Source organism: Myotis davidii, unplaced genomic scaffold (assembly GCF_000327345.1).
Source record: "Myotis davidii unplaced genomic scaffold, ASM32734v1 scaffold448, whole genome shotgun sequence".
Lineage (NCBI taxonomy): Eukaryota > Metazoa > Chordata > Mammalia > Chiroptera > Vespertilionidae > Myotis > Myotis davidii.
Window position 1 is genome coordinate 2,586,289 of NW_006383009.1, and position 17,698 is coordinate 2,603,986.

The 17,698-nt window shown below is 50.8% G+C and overlaps 1 protein-coding gene across 2 annotated transcripts in view; it reads left to right on the forward strand.

Annotated features, from left to right (window-relative positions):
• The window catches only part of LZTS1 (leucine zipper, putative tumor suppressor 1), a 51,877-nt gene that overhangs the window by 22,759 nt on the left and 11,420 nt on the right, over nucleotides 1-17,698 (forward strand). Inside the window, exon 1 of one of the 2 annotated variants that reach the window (XM_006778305.2) lies at nucleotides 12,974-13,041. The exons of the other annotated variant lie outside the window; for it this stretch is intronic. The gene's annotated coding sequence lies outside the window, so the exon portion shown is untranslated. Of the gene's footprint in view, nucleotides 1-12,973; nucleotides 13,042-17,698 lie in introns of those variants that run through there. 2 annotated transcript variants of the gene reach the window in all.

Sequence of the window (17,698 nt, forward strand, 5' to 3'; positions counted from 1 at the left end):
GCATACACCCAGCAGCGCTGCTGATGCCTGAACGGTATGTGGAATGAAGTGGGCGGGCATCGGGAGGCCACTATGGCACGGGGCAAGCAGTATGGGCAGTCTATCTGAAGTGTACCTGGTGTATAAGACGACCCCCCACTTGGAGGCATATTTTTCAGGGCCAAAAAATCATCTTATACGCCGGCAAATACGGTATTCCAAAGGGGAGAGGCTGAAAAGGACGTCAACCTGACACCCGGTCTGTGTTTCAGAAAGGCGACTTGTAGTGTTGCCACGTGGAAGCTCGATTTGAGCGAGAAGAGACCCAAGGCGGGAAGTCTGCTCGTTCATTTGCTCGATGAACATTTTTCAAGTTCCAACTATGTGCCAGGCACTGTGCTCAACAAGACAGCCCCAGCAGCTCGCAGTCAATGGGGCTGTTTCTACACGCCTGTCCCGGACACGCCTTGTTGCACGGGAGGCTCTCACACATATTGTCCTCCTGCCAGCTTTCCTGCAGGCCCAGAATTCCCAAACTGCATCAAGTCAGAGTTGGCAACAGACACTGATAGCCCCTCTGGGAAATTTCCAAAACGCTGACGAATCCTGTTGTTTTGGCTCTTGCAGAAGGTTCTTGGCTCTGCAGTGGGTGAAAAAGAGAAGGGGGTGCTTCTAGGACAGTGTGCCTGCCTGGGGTTGTGGGGACTTTCTAGCATCCTCCCTCCTCCCTCCCACTCAGAGTGACCTCTAAAGTGAAAATGCCCGGTTCAAAGCCCAATTCTAAAACCATTCGTTTCTTGGTTAAAATTAATACCAGCAAAAAATAAAAATTAAAAAAAAATTAATACCAACCTTACATACTTTCCTTCACTCCTGGGCATACCTCCAATAATTATCCACTCTTCAAGCCATTGTACCTTAAAATGGATAAAAGAAAACAAGCCTACTTCAGAATTTTATTATTTGTTGATAACCTGCAGGCCTCTCACACTTGTTTTATTTTACTTCTTGTGCTGATAGTGGTGGTGATGGGGGGAGTGGGTGGCTACTGGTTAGCGATGTCTCTGCCTATTAACATGTGTGTGGGTCCCTGACAGCGGCCTTCATTTCTGCAGGCTGCGAGATTGCTTCTGCCATGCTAAACTGCACTCAGCCACACACCGCTTGCTACCAAGCCCTGACTGCTTTTAGTTAATAACAGCTCAGCCAGCATGTGACATCTGCACAAAAGAAATCAGATCTCCGTACCCAGCAGCTATGATATAATCTCTGCCTTTATCTCCACTGATGTTTCTGCAGGACCCTCACCTTCCACACTCAGCCCCCCACCCCCCTCTTCTCAGTCACTGCATTTACATCACAATGAAGGCCTTTTCCAACTGAGCCACCCAGATGAGCCAACCAGCACTTTCCCCCATCTCCTCCTCCCCTCCTTCTCCTCCTCCTCCTCCCTCTTTTCTCTATTCTCCTCCTCCCTCTTTTCTCTATTCTCCCCCTCCCCAGATTTCCCTTCACCCTTTGGGGTCCCACCCTTCTGTAATGCTCTTAGACCTGCTCCTGCTCACCTCTCTCTGGGGTCTTCAGGAGAGTTTCAGTCAGGAAGGAGTGGGGATGGGGGCTAACTGATGTGCTCAGTTCTTGCTTTTCTTTTGATCCCCAACTTAAAGATTCACCTACCCCCTCTATATGGCTTTTACTTTGCCCTCAACTCGTGGCCCTACAGACATTTCCCTCCAGGATCCCAGAATCATCACACCACTGATAGGTAACCCCTTGCATGCGCGGGGTTTAAAAATTTAAAAAAATTAATACCAACCTTACATACTTTCCTTCACTTCTGGGTGCGCGCGCGCGCACACACACACACACACACACACACACACACACACAAGCAGTTACTCTGCCACCCACACACAATGAGTTACTTTACTTTTGTTTTCTATAACATCACTCCAGGGAGCCACTCAGTGAGGGGTTGAGGATCAGGTCAGGATGTCACTCGGACTAATTCAATCTTCTTTTGTACTAACTCCAACTTCCGACTAGATAAAGCTACCAACCCATCCTGGTTTTCCTGGGACTTTCCCCGTGTCAGTGCTGAATTCTCACACCCCAGGATTCCCAGAGTCCCAGGCAAATCTGGACAGCTGGTCCCTCTGTGACTCCCTACTCTACTTTTGTTTTCTATAACATCACCCCAGGGAGCCACTCAGTGAGGGGTTGAGGGTCAGGTCAGGATGTCACTCGGACTAATTCAATCTTCTTTTGTACTAACTCCAACTTCCGACTAGATAAAGCTACCAACCCATCCTGGTTTTCCTGGGACTTTCCCCGTGTCAGTGCTGAATTCTCACACCCCAGGATTCCCAGAGTCCCAGGCAAATCTGGACAGCTGGTCCCTCTGTGACTCCCAGATTCTCTGCACATGGCATTGAGCTAGGAAAGGGTGCCGCTCGTGGAACCATAAAATAGAATATGAATTTTAAACTCATGCTTATCCATTCATTTCACAAACATTTATTGGACTCCGGGGCAGGTACTGTGCTTAGAAGCTAGGGATGCAGTGTTGAATAAAACACAGTCTTACAGATGTGAGTCAGGAGGCCCTGCACTATGGTGTGATTAACGCTGCTGTAAGAACAAGCAGAGCGTGTGCTGAAGACAGGAAGGCCTCACAGAAGCCCTTCTCAGCAGATCCCAGGGACGGAGGCCTAGGGAGCAGCACAGGGAAACCCGGGAGGGGGCCAGTGGGAGACATCTGCACACCGACTCCCACCGTCAGAATGGACGGAGGGCAGGAGGGGTGCGGGCGCAGTGGTGCCACACAGCAGGAAGATGCAGGGGTGAACAGTTGTAATCAGGACGCCTTCTCTGCCATGTTAGGGAACTTGGACTTTATCCTTCGGGCAAGAGGGAATTCTTGGGAGACCTTGGAAAAGAGCAAATAACAGGCCTATTAATATCCCCAGAGGAATATGGCAGAAACTTAGACGAAGGTAGCAGAAGTGGAGTTAGAGGGGAATGCTGGCTTTGAGGAAACTCACTCATAAGACAGGACTTAGTGATTATTCAGGTGGGGGTGAGAGAGAAGAAGGAATCAAGGCTTCCTGCCTTGGTCGAGTTTCTCCCCCTCCCCCCCCCCATTGCAGTTGACATATAATATTATATTAGCTTCAGGTGACAACATAGTTATTAAACATTTATATAACTTACAAAGTGATGACCCCGATAAGTCTAATACCCAACTGTTGGTCGGATTTCTTGGAATCAGATTTCTGGCTTGGTTGTGCCAGAAGCAGGGACACGTTGGGGAAGGTGAGTGATGGCAGGGGAGAGGAACTGCTATATTCCATTTTGGTCGTGCTGAGTGTGAGACGTGGTAGCCCATCCAAGGGAGATGCCTGGCAGCAGTTAGATGTTCAGGTCAGGAGCTCAGGAGAGAGGTTTGGGCTGCAGACACAGATCCAAAATTCATCACCAGGCGGATACAGCTGAAACCACAGGAAAGGAAGGGCCCACCAGGAGCAGAGGACAGGCTCAGGATGGAATCCCACCATTTCAGGATGAAAGAGGTAAACGTGACGAAGGAGAGGCCAAGGAAAGATTGTCTCAAAGGATGGAGTTGAAAAAAAAATATGGAGCCACTAAGAGGTCAAGTTTGATAACTACGGAAAAGTGTCCCTTGGATTTAGCCATATCCCTGGAGAACAGTTCTAGAGGGTTGGTAGGAACAGAAGTCAGGCCTTTGTGGACTGAGGACAAGTTGGAAATGATCAAGTGGAAATAATGAGTATAGCTTCTCTCTCAAGAAGCATGGCTGTGAATGGGAGGAACAATGGTTGTTCCTGGAGGGGAAATGAGTTTAGGATTTAGTGTGTTGCTTTTGAGTTGGCAGACTTGTGCACCATTAATGCTCACGGGGTGGGGGGAGGGGAGTTGGGGGGAATAAGAGAAAGCAAGACCTTGAAATAGGAGGAAGAGAACATAATTCTTGGAGCAAGACCCCTGAGAAGGTTGGAGCTGATGGAATCAGGGCAACGCTGGAAGGATGACCTGACGTGAGGGCATGCCATAGTGAGAGGCACAAAGACGCAAGAAGCACGTCAGTTGCGTTGAGGAATTGAGAGATTTTCCTCCAGGGCCTCCAGTGGTCTCTGTATTGTGCGGATGAAGTTACCTGCAGGAGTCAAGTGCAGAGGTGGGTGCAGGCTTGCAGAGTGGAGAAGGTTTAGTAGATTTGACTTGAGAAATACAAAAGGCCGCAGCAAGAGCCAAGGCTTGCTTGGAGGCTGTTGGTTTTTTGGTATGCCCATCAGACTATGGGCTCAAAAAGAGTTTACTCTCTAGGTGACAAAAGCACTAGTCAGCAATGCTGAGTCTTCCGAGCAGGAGAAACCAGGAGGGATGATCTAGGAGAGGCCAGGGACTATGCCTCAGATGGGAGGAGGCGGCATGGCAAAGGCACGTCAAAGGGAAAGGGCTACATGGACCCTTGAGAGAGCTCAGGGATGCTGGCCAGGAGGTCACTCTAGATGTCAGCTGATCCCTGCATGTCAGTGACCCTGTGTCCTGGACCAGTCGGGAAGCATCTTAGTTAGTGTAGCTTGTGACTGTGGCAGGTGAGGTGAGAAGTTGGGGTTAGATTGTACAGGGCCTTGAATGCAAGCTAGATTGTCACTTTCTGAGACGATTGTATATGTCGAGAAGGGCAGGCTCTGTTCTGCTCACTGCTGTGTCTATGGGCCCTGATGGTGACTGCATTTAGTAAATGCTCACCAAATCCTTGTGAATATAGAACAAAGGTACACGTGTTCCCAGCAGCTCACCCCACAGTGACAGATGTCTCTACCTATCAAAGCAACTACTGACACAGGTCCTGTGAGGCGACACACAGTCATGCCTGCCCAGCCAAATATATCCATCCTTTCAACCTTGCTTGCCCCATGGCTGGGCTGTGTGGCAGTGGATGAGCTCTGGCCTATAAGCCAGAAGTCCTGGGTTCTAGAACCAGCTCTTTCAGCTGTGACCCTGGAGCTCTGTTACAATACCTGTCCCTGGTTGTGGTGAGGACAGATGAGATAAGGATCCACTGTGTAGGTGCTTGAGGTACAAGGTGCCACAGCACCCTAGGTATACTGTAGGCAGAGCACCTGGTAAGCAGTCCATTTAGCTGGCGCTCCCTGGTTCCTAGTTGCTTCCCATTCCTCGTCCCTTGTAGTCAACTGAGCACTAAATAGCTGAGAGGAGGGGGCAGGGAACCAAAAGACACCAAACCTCCCTCCTCAATCTCCTCACTCCTGGCCTGGCCCTCATGGAAAGAAATATGGCTGATATGTAAGGTGATTACACATCCCATTTTATGTCTGTTGTCCTAGTGCAGTGGTCGGCAAACTGCAGCTCGCGAGCCACATGCGCTCTTTGGCCCCTTGAGTGTGGCTCTTTAGTGCACAAAATACCACGGTGGGCACGCATGTACAGCGCGATTGAAACTTCGTGGCCCATGCGCAGAAGTCAGTATTCTGTGGAAGAGCCACACTCAAGGGGCCAAAGAGCTGCATGTGGCTCCTGAGCCGCAGTTTGCCAACCATTGTCCTCGTATAATTAATACCAGTGCCCCCCATTTACTCTTAAAAGGGTCCAAATTACATGATCACCCTACCAATAGCCTGTGCTATGTTCACAGTTTCTGTGTTTCTGGGAAAGCTTATGTTTGCAAACTAGTGGCTTTAGTTGGACACAGAGAGAACTAAGAGTGGCTGGCAGCTTGGCTAAATCACATGTTTATGTGCACATATGTTTCCTTGGCCATAGTCACCCCCAGCTTTCAGTTATACTGTCCACGGGGCCTGGGGAAGGAGCCCCACAGCCAGCACAGTGGCAGTGGGGAAGGTATTAAAGGGAGTCCCTGTGCCCCTGGCCCTCTTCCACCTGACTGTAATGCCGTGGGTTACAATGAGCAGGTTGTCAGTATTCTTTAAGGAATCTGTGTGCAAGGGGCTTAGGACCACACTACCTTGCCCTGGTTTTGCATTTTGAGAGGACAGCTCAATATCTTATACTGGCCCCCCACCCCCACCCAGCTGGTATGGCTCAGTGGTTGAGCTGTCAACCGATGAACCAGGAGGTCACAGTTTGATTCCCAGTCAAGGCACTTGCCCCAGTTGCAGGCTCAATCCCCAGTGAGAGAGCGTGCAGGAGTCAGCTAATCAATGTTTCTCTCTTGTCATTGATGTTTCTCTCTCTCTCTCTCTCTCTCTCTCTCTTTGAAATCAATAAAAAATGTTAAAAAAGATATATTTTACACCCCTGACCCAAACTTAAATATCTAGAGTTGCCTAACATTCCAGAAGTGCTCTCCACCCTTATTCTACATTGTCATTTTCATGAGCCCTGAGTGGCTGCCTTGGAAGATGGGAGGGAGGGAGGCTGGGAGACAGGGAGGGAAGAAGGAAGGGAGGGAAGGAAGAGGAAATCTTCTCCTACTGAGTGAGGGAGGGTAAGAATTTCCCCGGGGCCTTGGATGGATGGGAAGGTTGAGGCGGGTGGGAGGGGGGGAATGCAAGGTTAGGAATTATTCAGATGAAATCTAATTAAAATGTTCATCTAACTCAAATTCACATGGACTTACCCAACATTTCCTCAGAATATAAGACAAGGTCTACCCTCAAGGAGCTTTTAATCATTCAGGTCAGGCTAAATCACATGATCAATAGAATGATAAATGACAAAGAAAATACCAAAACAGTGGTTCTCAAGCTTTATCCTGCATCTGAATCCTCTGGAGGGCCGTTAAAACACAGATGTTTAGGCCCAGGAGTCTGGGTTGGGGTGGCCTGAGAATGTGCATGTCTAACAAGGTCCCTGAGGACACTGTTGCTGCCGGGCTGGGGGCCGTACTTTAAGAACCATGGCCAAGAGCACCTAGAGAGCCACAGGCCTTGAATTCATGTGGGAAGCTCCACAGAGAGGCAGCATTCGAGGTGGGTCTTGAGGTGAATAGGGTTCAGGATACCCAAGGATGATAGCTAACAATTACTGAGCGCTTAGAGTGTGCTGGGCACTGAGTGTCTGTGTTCAGCTTGCATTGTTCATCGAATCCTCATAAAAATCGCATGAAGTCGATGTGGTTAATGTCCACAGAGACACTGAGGGATTAGGTGACTCATTTTGCCATACCAGCTCAAAACAGTGTCGAGGGGACACAGCACAGGAGCCGTTGCTGAGGGTTCTTTAAGATTCCCCAGCTAGAGGTCCCTCCTCCTGCCCAGATCTCACATCTGAAATCTCCAGCCACTGTCATGTGCCCTCTCTCCTCCCCCAGAATTCAGGGAATGGGTATCTGTGGCCTTGGGTTTGATTTCCCAACAGGGCATTGGACTGGCATTGCCTCCTTCAGACACATTTGAGAAAGAGAGGTGATTGTCTACCTTCCCCGGAGAAACAGACAGGTCAGGGCGGTCCCTGGCAGAGGGCAGACCGAGTGGAAAAGCACTGAGAGGCAATGTGGGGAACCATGAGCCCTTCAGCATCGCCGGAGTGTGAAGCACAAGGAGGGGCAGCAGCGAAGCTGGAGCGACCTTCTAGTCCCAACATCTCCACGTGGCTCTTCAGAGCCTCTTTCTGCAACTCTGGGTGGCAGATGGTAAGGCCTGCCAGTTAAAGCATCACAGAGTGAAGGGGCAGTAATGAGGGGCTTCAGGAGCAGCTGCTGGCCAACCCTACGGGATTCCCCAGGCTTTGCAGTCATTACCCCACTATCGGGGCGGTGGGGACAGTGGGCTCCCACAGGGGAGCAGGGTTACTTGATTGTCATCAGCGACTGCAAGGCTTCTAGGTCCCCAACAGGAACGCCCTGGAGGAGGACACAGTGAGGGTAAGAAATCAGGACAGAGGTGACACAGAAGTCAGAATTCCCTAGCCACACACATCAGTTGGTACAAAGAGAGGATTAACTCAGGACATGTAGAGACCAGTCAGGAATGGTCACAGGTTGTGCACACAGATCCCCATCAGACAGGCTATGCCTTTGAGCACCGGAGTCACCATTGTTTAGAAGTTAAAGGAGGAGAAGTGGGCCCTGGTGTCCCATGGTGCCCCAGTCATAGGCATGGATGAGGCTCACCTTCTGCTGCCTCCCGTGGGAGCAGCCGCTGCACTCACAGCAGCAGGGGTGAAATTTGCATGAGCTTTGCATGTAACTGTAGTTTAATTTTGGAAAAGAGAAGGGCAGGTTGGGATTGGTGGGCAATCATGTTCCTAAGAAGAGCCATCAATCAGCGCTGTTAGGATACAAACTGCCCACTGGGGAGGAGGAAGGCTCAGCCAGCAGCTGACCGCTGGGATCTGCACACAAAAGGCTGCCAGGCGGAATGGCTTTTGACTCCTCCCAGCAGTGGGAAGCAGAATTGCTTCCGATTGTTCACCCAATGGGATGACTCAGCCTACCAGCGATTTCCCTTTCACTTGCTCCTTTCCACGGAACCCAAGTGCACTTACTGAGAACTGCGTGGGCCCCTGCTCACAGCCCACCTGCAACCTGCTCCCCTCAGCCTCTCCGCACTGCCCACACTCCCCTACCTCCTTCCTCCTCCATCCTCACCTCTTTTTCATTCATCCATTCACCCGGAAATATGCATTGAGCTTTGCACATGGAGCCCTCCAGGCACCAGCAAAACAAGCATGGGGAGGGTTGCAGATAGGGCTGAAATGATTAACCAGCTCCCAGGCTCACCCCTGCCCCAGCCCTGGCCCCAGCCCCCCTCTCCCCCATTCCTTATCCAGAGCAGCAAATGGCAGGAGAGGTCAAGGACAGTAATACAAACACTGGAATTCCAGATAAGGAAAGCTGAGTCAGGCAGTGTGCTGGGGTGGGAGACAGAGGACAGGGGGAGAGTCATCTTGAAAGGGGAGTCAGGTAATCCCTGGGCATGAGCCCTGTTTAGCCCCAGGGAGACCTCTGCTGCAGAGCTGCTGGGGGCCATCCCAGCACCCCCAGCCCCAGCAGGCAGATGCTACTGGACTGCTCCCACACTCTGCAAGCCCACTGCCTTCCAGCAGGCTGAGAGGCAGGTCTGGCCGGCCCTACTCCACAAGGAGATGGAGATGGGGATGGGGGGGGGTGGTCATCCTTCCCTAAAGACCTGCTCCTTTAACTTTAAGACATGAGGATCTAGTTGTAGCATCTTTCCACTGTTTTATAATTTCATAAGCACTTTGGTGTAAATTTATCCAATGTATTATTCTTACTGTGGTCAAGCATTTTCATATATATATCTATATATATAAAAGCCTAAGTGACCGTCTGACCGTTTGACTTTCTGACCGGCAGCTATGACGTGCAATGACCACCAGGGGGCAGACGCTCAATGCAGGAGCTGCCGAGCAACAGCAACTTTGCAGAGTGCTCTCTCGCACTCTGGGACCCCTCAGGGGATGTTGGACTGCTGGTGTCGGCCCGATCCTCATAGGCCAGGCCGAGGGACCCCACCTGCTGGAGGGACCCACTCACTCTACAGACGCCTTTCAAGCCCCAGCACTGTCCTGGGTGTGGCCAGCTGGGAGGGACCTCAGGGAGGTTGGCTCTAGGGTATGTCTAGCCCATCTCACCCAGTCCCACCCCACCAGCCACCTTCTAATTAATTTCCTTTCAATGTGCATGAATCCATGCACTGGGCCTCTAATATCCTCCTATACAACAACGCGGTAATATGCAAATTGACTGTCATGCCCTCACACAAGATGGCCACACCCATGTCATCACAAGATGGCTGCCAAGGGAGGGCAGTTGGGGGTGACTGGGCCAGCAGGGGAGGACAGTAGGGGGCGACCAGGTCAGCAGGGAGGGCAGTTGGGGGCAATCAGGCTGGCAGGGGAGCATTTAGGCATCGATCAGGCTGGCAGGGGAGTGGTTAGGGGGTGATCAGGCTGGCAGGCAGGAGCAGTTAGGGGCAATCAGGCAGGTGAGCGGTTGGGAGCCAGCAGTCCCAGATTGTGAGAGGGATGTTCGACTGCTGGTTTAGGGATCGGGCCTAACCCAGCAGTCAGACATCCCTCGAGGGGTCCCAGATTGGAGAGGGTGCAGGCTGGCCTGAGGGACACGCCCCCCCCCCCCCGCATGAATTTCATGCACCAGGCCTCTAATATAATTTAATCATATGAATGCCACCTCGGTGAGGTAGGTATCATACAGCTGTGCTTATCTGACACATGTGGAAATAGAGATGCAGGAAGGTTAAACCTTATGCCAGGTGACAAAACAGGTCCTCCAATCTGTGAGCCTTTGTCAAGGACCTAATGCCATCATGCAGGTAGCATATACGTCATGTTAGGGACCTGCTGAATGGTGCCTGATGGCTCCCTCCTATGGACTCATAGCTCTACAGGCACCGGGTCTGCCCTCCGTCACAGTGGGCAGGGCCAGAAACGGAACCTGCTTGCTGCGTGTCTCAGAGCTGGAGGAGGCAGAACCGGAAGTAGAGCTGAGCTTCCCTGACCTCCATCAAGCATTATTCCGTTAGAGAACTATCCCCAAACAGCAGCAGGTCTGAGCACTTTGGAGCGATCAGCACATGTGGACAGAGAAGCAGGAGGGAAGACTATAAGGACAATGCCAGGAATAGGGTGACCTAGGTGGCATCTTCCTCCAGGGTGTCCGGTGGAGGCAGAGGGGCCAGTGTCTGAGCCGGGTGCTATAGCAAAATACTACAAATGGGGGCTTAAACAACACACATTGACTTCTCACAGTTCCGGAGGCTGGAAGTCCAGAATCAAGGCAATGGCAGATTCTGTCTCTGGTGTGACCTCTCTTCCTGTCTTGTAGAAAATACTTTCTTGCAGTGTCCTCACATGGTGGGAGGGGAGACAGAGGGAGAGAGAGACTGAGAGCAAAGGAGCTCTCTAGTCTCTTAAGGACACTAATCCCACCACGAGGGCCCCACCGGCATGCTCATCTCACCCTAATCACCTCCTAGGCTGATCACCTGACACCATCTATTGGGGGTTAGGGCTTCAGTGCATGAATTTTAGGGGCACACAGACATTCAGTCCATAATAGGCAGACAGCAGAGTGAGAACTTTTACCTCACTTCTGTATAAAGAAAACGTCAAATACCACTCATGTGCTATAATCCTTAGTTCAGCTAGTGCTGCTTTTTTACTTACCTGTCTTGTCTCTCCACCATCCCCTTGGAAACAGAGACGGCCTCATATATTTTTTTGTCTTGGCCAAAACCTTAGAACAGGACTGGGATGTGAAGGACAAAAAGGAGGGGTGCCGGGGTTCTTGTCCCAGCATCAAGAAGGGTTCAGGACTCTGGAAAAGGCTGTGTGTAGATGAGATAGGAATCCAGAGACTAATAAAAAGTCTGGAGACGAGATATAATTTTGAAAGGCATTGGGGGTCAGTGGACCTTTAGCTAAAGGAACTGAAGACTCCCTCCTTGTCTAGGACCCTTGCTTTTATTAACACAATTTGTCCTAAGGCAAGGTGGAGATAATACACTTCAAAGGGTAAGGTTTCAAAGGGTACAGAAGCATTGTCAGTTTGGGGAATAGCCTACAGCTGTTCAGGTGCTTGGCCAGTAGGAGGCAATAACATGTAGATTAAGATAGCTTTTAGCTATCTGGCAGCCACAATCAGTTTCCTATTCAGGTTTGGGGAAATGCCTTTAGCCATTCCCAACAGGTGACTACCCTGTTGAGTCCCCAAGTCTCATCAACCTTTTGATGAAACTCTTGAAATTATGACATGCTGGGATTGGTCTACAGCAGAGGGGATAAATCTCCTTCTCCCCAAGGTGACTGTTGACTCAGTCAGTCTAAGAGCTGGAAGTTTGGGTTGAAGCCAGATTTGGATTCTAGTTCTGTAGACCTGGCTTCCGATCGGCATGTGAGACCCCACCTAATCCCACATCTCCCTGGGCCTCACCTGCCCTTCCGCAAACTCAGCCAGTGACCCCTGAGAGCTCATTTTTTAATGAGAGCCCTACCTCGTTTGGCTCAATGGATAGAGCGTCAGCCTGCGGGCTGAAGGGTCCCAGGTTCGATTCCAGCAAAAGGGCACACGCCTGGGTTGAGGGCTCGATCCCCAGTGAGGGGCGTGCAGGAGGCAGCTGATCAGTGATTCTCTCATCATTGATATTTCTATCTCTCTCTCCCTCTCCCTTTCTATCTGAAATCAATAAATACTTTAAAACATGCACTGAGAACGTATTGTGTCCTTAGCACTGTGCTCAGCACTGTGTGGGGCACAGAGAAACTGCTCTCATTGCTGCCTTCAAGGAGGTTTAACAATAATGAAGAGAGAACCCTTCATCCCTAATGCAAAAGCGGTCCCCAGGCCTTGTCACTGAATGCCCAGTGGTCTGAGTGCCATAGTGTCTGCGTCCTGTGGAGGGACTTCCTCTGGTTTTCAAGGCTGCCCGGGGTGGGGAGACCCAAGATTCTTCTTTTGAAAGAAAGCTGAAGGTTCACTGAGAGTTCCAGTTCTTTGTGACAGGCTTGCCTGTCTTCTCGAGGCACCCTAGGTGATATTTGGCACATGATCTACCCTGAAGGACAGTGGGAATGAATAATAGTGAGTGTGTGTTATCCAGGTTTCACAGATAGAACTGAACTGAGAAAGCAAAGGCGTGGCTTCCCAGGCTAAGATAGGAATTGTCCTGGACTGTGATGCCCCCAGAGTGAGGGAGACAGCTGCAGGCAGAGCTCAAGGCCCAGCCCAGCAACCGTCAGCCATTGCTGGAGACAGGTCAGCTCCCCCATTCCCCACGGCTGGGCCCAAGCAGAGCCTGCCCGCAGCTGCTTCCTCTGCCTTCCCAGGCACCAGCCCCCAGCGGGATCATCTCATTGAAGCCGTGCCAAGGGCTGAGAGCTCACAGGATAGAATCCCATCTGTGTCAGGCAGCCTTACGCACATGCGTGTGCACACACACACACTCCCTTGCTTATTTGGCCCACTCACGCAGGGAGCTGCTCACCCCCTGTCTGGAAAATGGAAGTCCTGTCCTGTTGGTAAAATGGAAAGCATGCTGGTCTCAAGTCCAGAACTTTTGATGTGACTGGGTAAGTCCCTTTCCATGCTCCTGGCCTCTGTGGATAGTGAAGGAGTTGGGGTACAGGATCTCTAAGGTCCTGCACAGCTTCAGCGTTATGGAATTTTGATCTGTATCCAGGGTGCCTCAGAGCGGCAGGTCCCCTGTCACCTGCAGCAGGACAGTGTCTCTGGCCAAGACTCCTTCCCCACCCACCCCCCTCCGCTCTGCCCATGGCACCCTCTTCTTGATAACAATGACATGCCTCCCCCACCCTGGAGTAAAATGGGGAAGTGGGATTTGGGCCTCTGGTCCCACTCTTGTTGCCCTCCTTTAATATATTGGCCAATATGGGTCTCAGATACCACCTCGTCTTGAGAGTTTCAATGGAAAGGGGAGGGGGCTTTAAACACTAGGTATCTTCCAAGACGCAAAGAAAGTAAATCTTACAAAAAGTCTACACATGTCGGGAAGTAATCATATATAAGAGGGTTTTAGCAACAAAATGGAAGCACCTGAGTAGGGAATGGTCAACAAAATGTGGTAGGACGATTACACAGCAGATGAAGGAGCAGCATAAGTGGGGCCCAACATGCAAAAAGTTAAATAAGACACTCGAGGTTGCAGAATGACACAACATGATACCATTTATAAAAGGAGGAAGACAAAGCAATACAGAATATTCTTGTATGTTAAAAATATGTGTAATATAAAAAATTTACCAAGGAAATTCATGATAGGGCCCCCCATCCCCACCCTAGGGAGAGAGTAATGGGGAGAGGGAAGGAATAGGGAATGGGGATTGCAACTTAAATGTTTTATTTCTGAAACAAATATGACAACATTTTAACAGCTGTCAATTCTGCATGAGCGACCCAGGTTATTTTTGTAGCATTTTGGTATTTTAATAATCAATTAAAATTAAATGGAAGAAGAAAGCTCAAATAGCGACATGTCCGGACCCGGGCGAACATTGGTGAGGTGTCCACCCAGAGTCTTGCTCATCATGGTCCCAGTGGCTGCCCCTCTGCCTGCCTGGCCCCTCCTTTCATTTTATGACCCTCTTTGAAGTTGGTCTGAAGCCTGTCCCAGTCCTGGGAAGGGGGGCTGCGAGGCCTTGGAGTCTGAGTTTGGGAGGGGCAGGCTGCACTGAGGTGATAAGTTTCTTTAGTTTCACTTCCTCTCCTTGCTCCCACCTCCCCAATTCGTGAAGGAAAGCCGGGAGTCATTAGTTAAGACAAGAGTCTAAGACCAAGTTATCTGTCCCTCCTCAGAGCCCCAAGCTCACATTTGATCCCCCAGAGCAGGATATATTAATCTGTTTAACATGGGTCAATCAAGGGGCATTCCGGGTCAAGGAACTCTGAGAAGTCATAGGCAAATCTCAGAGGGGAGACACTGGTGAGGAGGGGGTCAGTAGCTCCCACTCACTCTCCAGAGGCCTCAGGAGAACTGAGCTGAACCCAGCCGCTCCTGCTGTGGTTGGAAACAGCCCAGAGCCGGCGAATCTCCGCAGTAAAGGGAGGGTACACCTGGCCCCTCGTCTGTGTCTCCCTGGTACAGGAGCATCATGGGAAAGCCACAGTCCTCAGACCCCTGAGGCCGGCCAGGTTGATCTGGGAGTGCAAGGCGCTCCTGCAATAAGCCATCTATTGTATAATTGAGTATCTCAGCGAACTGGCCTGGAGAGTAATGAAAAACAACACTAACAATAACCAGCACTGGTGATTTTTCCAAATACGAGCTAAGCTCTAACTTCCTTTCATGTTCAGACTGTGAACCCTGAATTTAAAAAAGACCAAAAAAAAAAGACACCTGCTAAGAAAAGCTCCTGGTGGCTAAATGAGCCCAAAGTTAAACCACACACAAACACAACAGCCTGAAACAAATATGACAACATTTTAACAGCTGTCAATTCTGCATGAGCGACCCAGGTTATTTTTGTAGCATTTTGGTATTTTAATAATCAATTAAAATTAAATGGAAGAAGAAAGCTCAAATAGCGACATGTCCGGACCCGGGCGAACATTGGTGAGGTGTCCACCCAGAGTCTTGCTCATCATGGTCCCAGTGGCTGCCCCTCTGCCTGCCTGGCCCCTCCTTTCATTTTATGACCCTCTTTGAAGTTGGTCTGAAGCCTGTCCCAGTCCTGGGAAGGGGGGCTGCGAGGCCTTGGAGTCTGAGTTTGGGAGGGGCAGGCTGCACTGAGGTGATAAGTTTCTTTAGTTTCACTTCCTCTCCTTGCTCCCACCTCCCCAATTCGTGAAGGAAAGCCGGGAGTCATTAGTTAAGACAAGAGTCTAAGACCAAGTTATCTGTCCCTCCTCAGAGCCCCAAGCTCACATTTGATCCCCCAGAGCAGGATATATTAATCTGTTTAACATGGGTCAATCAAGGGGCATTCCGGGTCAAGGAACTCTGAGAAGTCATAGGCAAATCTCAGAGGGGAGACACTGGTGAGGAGGGGGTCAGTAGCTCCCACTCACTCTCCAGAGGCCTCAGGAGAACTGAGCTGAACCCAGCCGCTCCTGCTGTGGTTGGAAACAGCCCAGAGCCGGCGAATCTCCGCAGTAAAGGGAGGGTACACCTGGCCCCTCGTCTGTGTCTCCCTGGTACAGGAGCATCATGGGAAAGCCACAGTCCTCAGACCCCTGAGGCCGGCCAGGTTGATCTGGGAGTGCAAGGCGCTCCTGCAATAAGCCATCTATTGTATAATTGAGTATCTCAGCGAACTGGCCTGGAGAGTAATGAAAAACAACACTAACAATAACCAGCACTGGTGATTTTTCCAAATACGAGCTAAGCTCTAACTTCCTTTCATGTTCAGACTGTGAACCCTGAATTTAAAAAAGACCAAAAAAAAAAGACACCTGCTAAGAAAAGCTCCTGGTGGCTAAATGAGCCCAAAGTTAAACCACACACACACACAACAGCCTACTAGCCATTTCCGCACAGGGGCCTGTCAAACTGCACTTGGGGAGAAGCCTCTGCAAAACCGCTGGCCTGTCCTGTGTGTCTGCCCTGTGAGCCAGCCCTTATAGAGGAGCTCCCGGAGTCCTACTTCAACCAATGGGGCTGAGGCTTTCCGCATCCAATCACAGCTGCACAGCTCTGACCAATCAGAGCTGCTCTGTTCTGACCAACCAGGGGCCAGGGATGGGAATGTTTGTCTATATAAGCCAGCTCCTCATTGGCTAGGAGAATGCGCTTTCCAAGATTGAAGACTGGGTTTCCCTGCTGGAACTGAAACGCTGGAGAAGGTCTGGTGCACCTGTGAGTAGAGCGGAGCTTCCTAGTGGACGAGGGCCTGGCCCCAGGGCCATACTGTATAGTACCCGCCATGCGGTATCACCCTGAAGGTGCTTGCAGTAATTAAGTTTGCCTCACCCCAAATTGGGGTTCGTGTTGGGGCTGAATTGGTGCCAGTGACCATCCGTTGTCAGTACGGCTGTCCTGTGGCAAAGCAGGCGTGGTGGCCTCCACTTTACATGTGAGGAAACAGGCACGGAGCACTCGAGGCACTTGCTCTAAGTCACACTCCGTCCATGGCAAGGCTAAGGTTGTAAAATTTTTCTTTCTGTTCCTCTAAAACCAGACTTCTCATCCTCAGTGCTATTGACAGTTTGGGTCAGATAATTCTTTGTCATAGGGGCTGTTTTTGTCACATGTACTGGATAGGGGCTGTGCTATGTCCTTGTACTAGATCCCAGTCATAGCAGTCATGACTGTCTCCAAACCTGCCAAGTCACCCCACATGAGAACCACTGCTCTCTACCTCAGGCCTTCGCACTGCTTTGAATGGTTCTCCCCGAGGGACCATTCTATCAAAAGTGTCACCAGGCTGCCTGTTCCTGAATGCCATCTCAGAGGTCTTCACTGGGCACTGCCAGTGAGGCAGTAAATGCGCGGGCACACCTGTCCCTCCCGCTCTCTTTAGCTTTTGTTTTTTAGTCTATGTGCTTACTGTTCTCCTTTCCTCCCTCCCTCTGCACTTTGCATACTTGGTCCTTGCCAGATGCTGAATAAATATTTATCAAATAAATGATTAAATGAACCCCACACTTAGCCCCATCATCTAGGCTCGGCCTGCAGGTGACATTGCACAGCAGTTACTGGGACACACCCCGCCGGTGGGCCTGGGTGTGGGCAGCATAGCTCGGCCTGTGTGCTGGAGGAAGCTACACAACGGAGCTGGCACAGCCTCCCTCAGTTCTGTGAGTCCCTGTGGGTGTGTGCTGGGTGGTGGCACCTCCTTGGCAGGAGAGCAGAGATGCCCTGCAGCGTGGCTGTGGGTGTCTCGTTGACCCTCCCACCAGGACTGTTCCCTGGGAGGGTGTGGGGAGGAGAATAGATGAGGAGGGCGAAGGAGGAGAGAAAACGGAGCAGGAAGGGAAATACGGGGGGCTGAGAAGGAGTGAGGTAAGTGGAGGCTGAGCATCCTAATCTGGTTTTGACCTCTCCAGGCCCGGGGGAGAGGGGAGGGCAGACATGGAGCCTCACCCTCTGCGGGCCAGAGGTTTGGATTGGTGTGGGTAGGCAGGAGCTGTTCTTCCCTGTGGTTTGGGTTGGGAGGGTGTGTAGCGTTATTTCTCACCTGAGTCTAGACAGGCCCCTTTTCACCTTTATGCCTCTATCTATCTTCATGTTTCAGGAAGGGAAGGAAGGTGCAGAATGGAGTCGGGGAAGGC